This window comes from Olea europaea, chromosome 1 (genome assembly GCF_002742605.1).
Source record: "Olea europaea var. sylvestris chromosome 1, O_europaea_v1, whole genome shotgun sequence".
In the NCBI taxonomy this organism is placed as follows: Eukaryota; Viridiplantae; Streptophyta; class Magnoliopsida; order Lamiales; family Oleaceae; genus Olea; species Olea europaea.
Window position 1 is genome coordinate 18250376 of NC_036237.1, and position 10000 is coordinate 18260375.

Below are 10000 nucleotides of genomic sequence, written 5' to 3' on the forward strand. Positions count from 1 at the left end.
CATGTGGCTCTTTCCATTGTCCAAGCAAAATTGGTTGGATTAACCCACTTTTCTGTAGGTTATAAATTCACTTATGCGGCTTTTTTGATTGCCTCTACATCGGGGAAATTTGGCTAATTTTTTAATGTATTGTATCTGCGATAATCTCATTTCTTTCGATGGAGAGAGGGTCCACCTTCTTCTATTTCTACATCTAGGATTCGACTTGTATCATGGATACTAATAGGACCCGAACCATTATGGCAAATAAAAGTTTGATTTAGAGGGAGAAGAAGAGGCAAAAATTGGAACAGAAATATCATTTGATTCGTCAATCCTCAAGAAAAGAAATAAGCAAAGTACCATTGTTGAGTGATAAATGGGAAATTTATAGAAAGTTTCAATCCCCACCATGGAATAGTACACCTACACGCCTTCATCGACGTTGTTTTTCGATCAGAAGATCGAGAGCTAACTATCTAGACTTTGGACTATCCGGACACATACTTCGGGAAATCTTTCATGCGTGTTTGTTGCCAAGAGCGACAAGATCAAGTCGGTAAGGATTAACCTTTCATTTCTATGGTCGATGATGATATAGGGCCTCTTTACGATTTTGTATAAATGAGCTATTCTATTTATACAGATATGGTAGAGGTGCACATTCAATTCTTATTTGTCTATTAGTTTTCACTTCTTCTCTTCAGCGCGAGGTAGAGCAGTTTGGTAGCTTGCAAGGCTCTCATAACCTTGAGGTCATCATGGGTTCAAATCCTGTCTCCACAATATCCTTTTTTTTTTTTTTAATATCAAAAGGGGTTTGGCTTTGTTGACTAGTAATTAATTATCCCCCCAAAAAGGGGGCGGTAGGAAAGGAAAAAAAAGAAGGGATAGACTCGCGACACCATCACGGCCAACTATACCCAATCCTATATACTTGGATCATATTTGTGCAGTATCGGGCAAGAGACTCTCTTCGGGGTGATTTATATTATTAATATAATAAATTCAAATTAATTTTTTTTAATTCAAGAAGTTTGCAAGATGTTTGACCCCCCTCTAATTTATTTTTTTTTTCATTTTATTTTGGGGACTATATTAAATTGTAATGTGTCTCATAACCGAGAAAAATAAATTTTCGGGGGGGGGGGGGGGGGGGTTATTTCAGTTTTGGATCTGGGATGAATAGGTTCAAGAGATGAGAGAATTAAGGATACCCACTAGAAAGACTAACCCAACCCATAATGATGTATTGGAAAATACAACATTTTTGTTACTTGACCAACCATCAGGAGAAGCAAATACAAAGTAGTATCAATAAGATTGATGAAGTAGCAATTAGTGCAAAAATAGCCAATTGGAAAACAAGAGTCATGCTTTTAATCCTCCAAGATACCAACAAATGAACTATACTATTTGATCCTTCTATCAGCCAAAAATTTGTAATAAAATACATCATCGAAGGATTTGAATTTACCATGAATCAATTGATTCTACATGACTTATTACTATCCCTTTGACAACTTTATTCATACATGGAGTCAGGGGAAATGGAATTTTGTTTTTTATATTTCAAAAATGGACATGCTTGATTATGTATATACGGATAGATGATCCATCGGTAGATTCACACCTGAGAGCTTTCTATATATAATAGTGGTATCCACCCCTATGGCCATGTTCTATTCGAAGGAATAAAATAAAAATTATCTTTCAGAGAGATGGTTGAGTGGTTGATAGCCCCGGTCTTGAAAACCGATATAGTTTTGATCAAAGAACTATCGAGGGTTCGAATCCCTCTCTCTTCTTTTTTTTCTCATTGAATAGATTTGTTTCTATTGGTTTGGCTCGGATTGGTATCATAAAGAAAGGGGAATGGCTCAGCTATCCCTCTTAGCCAAGCCGGAAAAATAGATTAGATATAAATGAGTAAAAAAAAAAAAGAAGAAGAAGAAGAAGAAGAAGAAGAAGAAGGAATACTTTTTAAGTATAACCCGATCCCAATATGTATGATAGAATCAAAGTGATTCTTACTTCAATCCAAGTATTGGATCTCCTATTTCATCTCAATTAAGAGGGGTCATGGAAAGAACAGGTTCAAAATCACGATCAATTCCTGTTGCAGCTACATGAGCCCTTCCCACATGCCACAAATGACTTATGAAGAAAAAGAATCCTAGAACAAAATGAGAGGTAGCTAACCAACTTCTAGGAGAGACATAATTACTACATTAATCTCGGTAGCTACGCTACCCATAGAATTTAAAGAACCTAAAGGAGCATGAGTCATATATTTTGCGGAACTCCGTTCTTGCCAAGGTTGTATGTCTTTTTTCAACCTACTCAAGTCCATTCCATTTGGACCTCTTAGAGGTTCTAACCAAGGAGCACATAAATCCCAAAAACGCATAGTTTCTCCTCCCAAAAAGACTTCTCCAATTGGGGAACACATTAGATATTTACCTAAACCTGTAGGTCCTTGCGCAGATCCTACATTAGCCCCAAGACATTGGTCTTTAACTAGAAAAATAAATACTTAAGCTTGAGAAGCTGCTGGTCTAGTAGGTCCATAAAACTCGCTAGGATAAGCCGTATTATTGAACCAGACAAAACAAGAAGCAGTGAAACCAAAGACGAATAAAGCCCCTAAACTATAAGATAAGTAAGCCTCCCCAAACCATACAAGAGCGAGTGGAGCCCATGTGAAGGCTTTGGTTATGATATGCCGATTCCACCAAGTTTACAAATGGAACCTAATCATACATGTCCTCCTATTATATCTTCTAAATCGTCCACACTAACAATCCATCCTTCCCCTCCAAAGGACGATTTTAGTAAATAACCAAATATAATACTTGGGCTAAGGGTCAAGTTGGTAATTTTTCTTACATCTCCCCCTCCCGGAGCCCAAGTATCATATACGCCCCCAAAATAAAGAGCCTTATATACTAGAAGAAAAGCACCTAGACCTAACAAGATAAAGTGAATACCTAAAATTGTGGTCATTTTATTTCTATCTTTCCATACATAATCGAAGAATGGAAAAAATTCCTCAAGTGTCTCAGGTCCCAAAAGTGCATGATAAATACCGCCAAAGTCCAATACTACAGAGGAAATTAAATGAAGTACTCTAGATACAAAGTAGGGAAAGGTGTCTATAACTTTCCCCTAGGACCTACCCCCAACCTAGAGTAGCTAGATGAGGAAGTAAAATTAATTCTTGTTCATACATAGGCTTCTCTAGTACGAAATGAGCCACTTCAAATAGGTTAATTTCTCCGGCCCAGAATACGATTAATCTGACATGGGCTACATGAGCTCCTAGTAGTTTACCGGACAAATTAATAAGTCGAGCATTCCCGGCCCGCCAAGCAAAATGGTGGTTTCTTGGTCACAACTAGTTATATCTAAAGTTCCATTAAAGAGCGTTTCCACGTGGTAGAACCTCCTCAGGGAATATAAGGTTTTCATGAGGCTAATCTTGAGCTGCCATCCAAGCATGAATACCTTAGCTTAATAGAATATTTTTGGTGCAGAAAGTCTCAAATTCAGGATCTTCCGTTGAGCAGATTTCCTGAGAAACGAAGTCATAGGCGCATAGGTTCAGGGCCAGACCGACTACTCCAAGAGCACTCATCCATAAATCGGTTACTAGTACAAATAATATAAAGAAATGTAACCAACATTTATTGGAAAAAGCAACCCCAAAGATTTGGGACCAAAAGCTGTTAGCGATGACCATTGAATAAGTTTCTTCAGCTTGAGTTGGGTTAAAAGCGCGGAATGTAATTGCACCATCACCATCTTCAAATAAAGTATTTTCTACGGTAGCACCATGAATAGCACATAGCAAAGCAGCACCCAATACACCGAAAACTCCCATCATATGAAATGGGTTTAGAGTCCAATTATGAAATCCTTGAAAAAAGAGGATGAATCGAAATATAGTTGCTACACCAAAACTAAGTGTAAAGAACCAACCAGACTGACCTAGTGGGTAAATAAAAACTACAGAAATAAAAATAACAATTGGAGCAGAGAATACGATTGCATTATAAGATCGCAATTGAATAGATCGAGCAAGCTCAAATTGACGTAACACGAAATCTATTAGTCCGAAAGCGCCATGGAGAGCAACAAAAGTCCACAGACCGCCTAATTGACACGAAGGAGTAAAATCTCCTTGTGCTTCAGGACCCCACAGTAACAATAAAGAATGCACTAAACTATTAGTAGGAGTAGAAACTACGGCCATTAAGAAATTACAGCCTTCGAAATAGGAACTAGCCAATCCATGGGTATAACATGAAGTTACAAAGGTTGTACCTATGAACAAACCTCCTAGAGCGAAATAGGTACAAGGAAAGAGTAATAGACAGGACCAACCTACAAAAATGAAACGGTCCCTCCGTAACCAATCATCCATAATATCAAATAAATCATTTTCGTCTTTTGCAAATTTACCAAAGGCTATAGTGATAGTGATCTTCCTATTCAACTACTTCGCCCATTTTTTAGCACCTCACAATATTTTTGGGGCGTTCGAAGATTCGATCAATTCTCTATGATTTCTCTTGCACTGCCCCTTCCAATGGGTTTTGAAGATAAAAATCCTTTATTGGATTGGCCCATAAACTAACCTAGGGAAATCCATGAACTCAATTTGGTTATTCTTTCTTACTAAGAATATGAACCATGAATTGTCTTCTTATGATTCATCAATCAGATAGATGAATCCTCTGGAAGAACTTTTCAAGGAACAAGCGATCCCCTCTCTCACTACTAACTGATCTTCCGATCTACCCCCTCTTGTTCAGTTAACTAATGTTATTCTTAGATCTTGTTCATGATATTGAGAAAAATAAAGATATTTATAGATTATTCTAATTTCTATGTATACTAAACTATTCCAATTACATTATTTTATTCCATTTTTTTTTTCATTTTCTTTGAGTGTCTTCTTTGTTCTATCTCCTTTTCCTTCAGATTAATATAAAACTCTAGAGTATATCTTCCCACGAGTCAAAACAAAAAAGATACTTCGAATATTTTTCTAATGAGTTTTAAAATCTCTTAGAAAGAGAGAATTTCCTATTTTTTTCCTTAAAAAAAATGAAAGTCTCTTGCTCGCATCCATTCTCCATCACACTGCTAGAACAAAAATATCGGATGCAGTGATATAGAAATGTTTGGTACATGAAGCCGCAATCTGATAGATATCTTTCATCTTGATCTGTAATCAAAGAAAGATAATGAAAATGGCTCCTATCTTGTGACTTGGAAGAAAGTTTTCTCCGTAGAGGAAGGGAATAACAATTCATTCCCATAGAAAATCTAGGAACAAGAAGATTTAATCACAAATATCGACAAATTCTTTCGAGGTCCAAAGAAATGAAATAAAAAAAGGGCGTCCATTGTTCCAATTCCAATTTCATCTCTATCGAATTTTAATATCAGAATAGTGGATATAGTCATAATTCAATAGGTCTGATCGACTTACTTTTTCTTTTGTTGATTTCAAATCTTTCCAATGGATTTGATTGGTATAATGTAAAATAGGGATTTTTGGTGATTCAAGAGATGGCTTATCGTTATTCATAATAATGAGAATTGACTGAAAAAATGTTCAACTTTCTAAGTAGAACTACTATACTTTAACTCAATATAATGATAACGTATTATCTAGTTAGTTACTTTTTTATTCCAAATAAAAAAAAATATCTCTATTTTCTGAATACTACAACTGTACTTTTATGAAAAAACCAAAGCCCCTTATCAGATTTGAATCGATGACTTACACCTTACTACTCTACCACTGAGTTAAGAGGGCTTATTTGATTTAATTCCTGAATGAGTCACTATGCAGATAAAATCTCTATATGTACATATATTATATACATAAGTACATCAGTAGACTCGTAGCGGCTAGTGGCTGATTCTTGAATAATCAAATGGATTTACCTAGCAAGTCTAGGGTAAAATAAAATGAATTCAAGACCAACCCTAATTTCTTTTATTGAATTGATCCCCATTAAAACAAAACTCAATTGATTGATACATAACATACGTACACACACATAACAATTTTACATAAATTTCAAGATATTTCATGTGATGAAGAGATTCTACTTGTCCCTTGAACTAAATTCTTAGAGAAAATTTTCGATAACTTCTTGATGCCACCCACTAGATTTATTGGTGGTTAATTTCCCATCTTAATATGAGATAGAGATAAAGATATCTCATCTTAACAATGAATGAAAGCAAAAGCATCGAAATTAACCCTCCCTTTTGTTTTCTGACGGACCAATCATTCCTTGAACAAATCCTATCTCTCATATTATTTTCAGTTATTTGTGTTTCTGTTTTCTTTTTAGAAATGAAATTATTCTAAAGAATATAGATTTCTATACTCTATTTATATAGAGTGTGGCGATTCTAATATTCTAATGAACGATTCATGAATATGGATGACGAATCAAAAAATTCTATACAATTTTGAAAAATGGAAAGATCTCGCGAGTCTAATCATACCATTCCATTATATTGACAATTTCAAAATACTGTTCATAGTATGAGGGCGGTTGGGCAAGTGGACCCCCATCTAGTGGTTTAGGACATCTCTGTTTCAAGGAGGCAGCGGCTATTCGAATTCCCTTGGGGGTAGGGTATTACAAAAGGAAGTTCTTTTTCAAGTCTCCATTGTTTTCTTCAGTCTTCAACATCTTCTTGAGTCTTTTACATCAACACATTTACATTTTGATGTTTACCATTAATTTCCCATACTTGGTGCCTTTTGGAGTGTTTTTTTACAATGGATCATTCCATTACGTTTCATGCATTTTGGACCATTATGGTACATTTTATGCATCATAGTATGCTTTCAGGCATTTTGGAACAATTGTAGTGTTTGTTCTAAGTAATAGATTATGAAGTTGCTTAGAGCAATTATTTTATTTTGGTACATGTTGCTTTTCAGTACCATACGGGCATTTTTATAATATTGTATGTTTCAATACATTTAGCACCTTTTAGATTATTTTTGCCCATTTCGAAACATTTAGTGCATTTCTCATTCATTTAAGCCGAGTTTTAATTCATTTTTGGCATTTTTGTACAATTTAGCATGTTTTGGTACATTTCACATATGTAATTACACATTACGATTTTTTCACATTTTTCGAGATTTTGACACACTTTTTTTGGCCTTTGGTGCATTTTGGTTCATATTGGGGTTTTAGTAGAACTACTTTAAATTTCATGTATTTCGATACATCTTGATGGGTTTCAACCAGGTTGTTACTTTGTATTTCCCATATTTGGTCCCTCTGGAGCATTTTGGTAAAATTCTTATGAATACAATGGTTCATTTTGTTATGTTTTATGCATTTTCAAGTATTATGGAACATTTTACGTATCTTAGTATGTTTTGGCACGTTATGGTCATGGTTGGAGCGTTTTGCTCTCTTTTTTTTTAAAACATATTGGGGCGTTTGTTCTAATTTAATGGATTATGGGGAAAAAAATATTGGAGTATTTGTTCTAATTTAACAGATTATGGTGTTGTTTAGTGTAATTCTTTTATTTTAGTACACGTCGGTGCTAAATATTTGCATTTCAATAAATTTAGCACCTATTTTTTGCCCATTTCGAAACATTTTTGTGTATTTTTTTCATACATTTAGCTGAGTTTCGATTCATTTTTGGTATTTTTATACAATTTCTCGTGTAAGTATATATTGCAATTTTTGTTCACGTTTCTCAAGTATTTTGACACACTTTTTGTCTTATGTACACTTTTCACATTATAGTTCATTTCATTTCACATTTTTTGATATATTTCAGGGTGTTTCAAATGGAATTTTTACTTTCTTGGCGTTGTGTTCAATCCTAGGTGGGTTTTGAATATACTATTTTTACCTGGGTTCACACTAGTGTGGGTAAAGTTCACTTATTACACTTTCCCCTCTTTTTTTATACATTCTAAGCCTTCAACGTTTATTTAATGTATTTTGGTATGTTTTGATGTGTTACCATATACTTCCCATATTTGGTACTCATTGGAAGCTTTCATTATGTTTTCACACATTTTGGAGCGTACAAACATTTTATGCAATATAGTTCGCTTTTGCATTATATGGTCATTTTGAGCATTTTGTTGGAGCGTTTCGCTATATTTTGGAATGCATTGGGCATTTGTTCTAATTTAATAAATTAGAGAGTTCTTTAGTACAATTCTTTTATTTTAGTGCTTGTTGGTGCTTTTCGGTACAATTCGGGCTTCTACTATTGTTCATTTCGATGATTTCCTTTTGGGTTATTTTTGCCGGTTTCCAAACATTTCGGGCATTTTTCACACATTTAGAGGAGTTTCTATCCATTTTTGGCATTTTTGTCCAACTTTCACATGTTTTGGTACATTTCACATCTGTACTTGCATATCACAATTTATTTATTTTTCTCAAATCTTTGGAGCATTTGGACGTATTTTTGTGCTTTTTGGTACATTTTTCATATGATGGCTCTTATCTTTAGTCAAACAAATTTTCATGTCATGTACTTTGACACATTATGGGGTGTTTCAATTCGGGATTTTAGTTTTCTTGGGATTGTGATTCAATCTTGTTGAGTTTTGAAGCTACAGTTGCAATGCGGGTTTTAGAAGCTTGGGTTAATGGCACATTGCATATCAATGCCCAAACAAAAGGGTAATGATGTTGCCAAATAATGGGGAAATGGTGAGTGACAAACTGGCAATGACAATGACAAGGTGCTTGAATTGGAGGATGATAGTGATGTGATGGGTTAGCGGTACACAGTAGTAGGTGAAACAGTTTTACTAGTCGTGCTCTCAGTACACAAATCAAGGGGATGACATGGAGCAGTAGAGGGCGAACATCTTTCATACTAGGTGACATGTCATAAACAAGGTATGTAGTATGAGTATTGATGGGGAAGTTGTACCAATGTTGCCAATACTACCCTTGTAGAAAAGTTGCGTTTGACTATGTTAAAACATTCGAGGCCTTATAAGTTGAAGTGGTTCAGTGAATGTAGAGAAGTCAAGGTTAATAAACAAGTCTTGGTGAGCATCACAATTGGGAAGTATGTGATGTGTGACGTGGTTCCTTTGCATGCTTAGTATATATATTGAGGAGGCCATGACAGTATGATAGGAAAGTGATACATGATAGGTACACAAATAGAGAAATCTGTTACTCTTGCTCCATTAACACGAAAGTAGGTCTATGAACAAAAGTGAGGTGGCTGAAAATAAAGAGAAAGAGTGGAGTTATTTTTACAAACCAGCCAGCTTTTAGAAGTCATCCCAAAGAGACAAAGGAGTTTCAAAGGCAAATGCTGAAATTGATTAGCAAAGGGTATGTGAGCGAAAACATGAATCCATGTGCTATGCCAGTTCTACTCGTACCAAAAAAGGATGAGACTTGGAGAATGTGCATTGACTGCAGGGCAATGAAAAACATAACGGTAAAGTATCATCATTCCACACCTAGGTTAGATGATATACTTGATGCATGGATCATGTATATTCAATAAAATAGATCTTGAAAATGGATATCACCAATTTAAGATGAAAGAAGGAGATGAACGAAAAATTGCTTTTAAAATTAAATATCGATTATATGAGTGATTAGTTATGCCATTTGGACTTACTAATGTACCTAGCACTTTCATGGGATCAATGAACCATGTGTTGTGTACATTCATAGGTAAATTCTTAGTATGCCCTTATGATCACCCATAAAGTATCCCACCCAACAGCGCCAATAATCATAACATCATAAAAGCACAATTGAGTAGTTTGTAATTCGAGCATTATTATTTTTGTGCATTTCGTTAAATTTAGGTCCTTTCGGGTTATTTTTGCCCATTTTAAAACATTTTGTGCATTTATTTATACATTTCGCAGAATTTGTCCATTTTTCTCTACCATTGGAATAGTCCAGTTGTGCAATCTTTGTTCATTTTGAGCAATTTGAAGTTCATAACTATTGAAATT

The 10000-nt window shown here is 34.9% G+C and overlaps 2 pseudogenes; both read right to left on the reverse strand.

Moving 5' to 3' along the window:
- LOC111396127 overlaps positions 1-10000 on the reverse strand; it is a 49793-nt pseudogene that overhangs the window by 32539 nt on the left and 7254 nt on the right.
- Positions 1953-4420, reverse strand: LOC111396119 (annotated as a pseudogene).